Source organism: Dasypus novemcinctus, chromosome 12 (genome assembly GCF_030445035.2).
Source record: "Dasypus novemcinctus isolate mDasNov1 chromosome 12, mDasNov1.1.hap2, whole genome shotgun sequence".
Classification (NCBI taxonomy): domain Eukaryota; kingdom Metazoa; phylum Chordata; class Mammalia; order Cingulata; family Dasypodidae; genus Dasypus; species Dasypus novemcinctus.
The window spans coordinates 80543580-80546419 of NC_080684.1; the positions used below are offsets into that span (position 1 = coordinate 80543580).

At 48.7% G+C, this 2840-nt stretch overlaps 1 pseudogene; it reads right to left on the minus strand.

The window, feature by feature from the left end:
- Positions 1 to 1112: 1112 nt before the first annotated feature.
- On the minus strand, positions 1113 to 2590 carry LOC101427317 (MYG1 exonuclease-like; annotated as a pseudogene).
- Positions 2591 to 2840: the final 250 nt, after the last annotated feature.

Here is a 2840-nt window from a genome sequence, read left to right on the forward strand (position 1 = left end):
GAGAAAGGCCAGACTGGAGGCAGAAAACCTATTTAGGAGGCTTTTGTAGAACTCTTATTGAAATAAGATGAAAGCCTGATCTGGGACTGGGACTATGTTATAAGAGGAAAAGACAGTCTTATTAGTACTGTCCTGTAGAAATATAATGCAAGCCACAAATAAAAACTCCATATGTAATTTAAAATTGGCTAGTACCACATTAAAAAGAAACAAGTGAAATTAATTTTAACATTGTATTTTGTCACTCAATATATCCGAAGTATTATTTCAAAATATCCCTCAATATAAAAAGCTTATTAATGACACATTTCATATGCTTTTTTTGGTTCAAAGTCTTTGAAACCTGTTGTGTATTTTACATTTACAGCACATGTCAATTAGGACTAGTCACATTTCAAGCGCTCAGTAGCCATATGGAGCTAGCGGCTGCCATTTTGGACAGCACAGACCTAGAGACTAGGAATGGAAATGGGGTAGGATGATTCAAGGATATCATTGTTTCTTGCTTGGGTAACTAGAATGGCAGTATCCAGCGGAAGGCCAAAATGATATACCTTATGCACTGCCTTTGATTTCCTTGTCTGTGGTTGTGTACCCTCAGTCACTTGCTCCGTTTCAGCAGCTGCTGTGATGACTCGTTCTATATCAGCCTGCTTGTTTTTACCATCTCAGGCCACTGACTGGAGTTTTGAGCTCCTTCCATCACTTTTGAGATAGGATGAAACATGACTTCACAAGGTATGGAGTTTGGCAAGAATCAGAAAAAGGAAGTAAAACTGGGAGAAATGAAAAGCTCCCCAATAGCTGCTCAAGGGGCCAGGTGGTGCAACTCAGAAGTGCAAGTGGTGACGGAGGAAGGCAGTAGTACATTTTTCTCTCTACCCCTCCCTCTCATGAGCTACTCCAAAATATGATATATAGAAATCTGTGTAGCCTGTTGAGAGGCATCTCACATGGCTGAGCAACTGGTTGTGTTTCTGCATGGTGTATTAGCCATAATTTTTTTTTTTTTTTTTTGAGATGGAAGAAGCTTTATTGGACTAGGGGATTTGGGGAAGGCACAGGTGCTGGGCACTGGACCAAGGTGGCACAGGTCATCCCCAAGGCTCCTCTCAGGTCTGGTGTCCTCCAATGAAGCCACTGACATGGACAAGATGCAGCCAGTAATCCCTCTGACCTGGTCCAAATCCTCGTCCTGAAGACCCTGCCATGGCTCTGGCAGTGGCAGCTGGCTCTGGAATAAATGGGACTCCTTGGGCACACACTGTACCCACCACTGTCCATCCTGGTCAGTGGAGATAACAAAGGCAATGGCTGCTGTGGGGGACAGCCCAGATTCCAGGTGTAGAGGTGCTCCTTCCAGGGGTACCCGCCACTGGCCAGCTCCACTATCTCCCCACTTGGGTCCACCTGGAATTGCTGAGCCAGGGCTGGGCTTGGGCTAGCAGCCAGCTGTGCTGGTAGAAGTCTAGTCTCTGCAGAAACTCCTCTGGAACCAGCTCCACTGCATTCTTGAATCCTGCTTTGGTGTCTTGGTTGGGCTTGTTCCAGGTGGAATTAAGCTGAGTTACCTGGACACTCAGGTAGTGATCAGAGCCTATCCAGGCTCCCCATATGCCCTCTGGGAGATCCCATTGTCCACTGAGTCCACTTCTTCCACGAAGTTCTCATACATCTTTGTCATAAAGAGTGCCCACAAAGGGAACTGGACTTGACCCAGTGGTTAGGGCGTCCGTCTACCACATGGGAGGTCCACGGTTCAAACCCTGGGCCTCCTTGACTCGTGTGGAGCTGGCCCATGTGCAGTGCTGATGCGTGCAAGGAGTGCCCTGCCATGCCACGCAGGGGTGTCCCCCGCGTAGGGGAGCCCCACGCGCAAGGAGTGTGCCCCATAAGGAGAGCCGCCCAGTGCGAAAGAAAGTGCAGCCTGTCCAGGAATGGTGCCGCACACATGGAGAGCTGATGCAGCAAGATGACGCAACAAAAAGAAACACAGATTCCTGGATTCCTGTGGCACTGACAACAGAAGCAGACAAAGAAGAACAGGCAGCAAATAGACACAGAGAAGGGGGGGTAGAGAAATAAATAAAATCTTAAAAAAACACACAAAAAAACGAGTGCCCACTATGCTGCCCTCTTCACTGCGGAATAGCAAATGGGCCAGCAGCTTGCACCCCAAATACAGATAGATGAATGCCGAAGTGCTCAGCTTGGTCTGCCACAGCTTCCCAGGGCACAGGAGAGCATAGTGTCCATGAAAGACCTGTGGTGATGGTCATATCGGTGTCTCTGAGGATCGTACTCGTCACTCACGTCCACCAGGATGCCACATGAAGCCAGTTCTTTGGGGCCCCGTGTCTGCACAGTGTCTGGATCCTGGTACTCCGGCAGGAGGTGAAGCAGCGCGCACGCCAGTGCCTTGACCCAGTGGAAGTGCCGTTGTGCATCCCGATTTGGGGCGGTGCCATCAGAGCCCACGTGGTCTTGTGGGGTGTGGGACAGCCGCGGGCTCCAGGATGCACTGCCGGGCCTGGGAAGGCGACAGCCGAGGAAGTGGCAGGCGGAGGCGGCACAGGACATGGTGAACCATGGGGCTTCCTCGGCAAGTTTTTTTTTTTTCCATCTCTCCCTACTTCACTTCCCTTTTCTCTGATTTTTGATACCTGGCAATTACACTACCAAATAAAACACCAGCACTTAAGTTTTTGTCTCCAACTCTGTTTCCTAGGAACCCAGGCTACGACAGTATGAGTGAAGTATTTAATATAAGAAGTGCACCCTTAGGATGGGATGTGAAGGCATTGAAAGCTTGCAAAAATAACATATCATTTTAGGGCAGT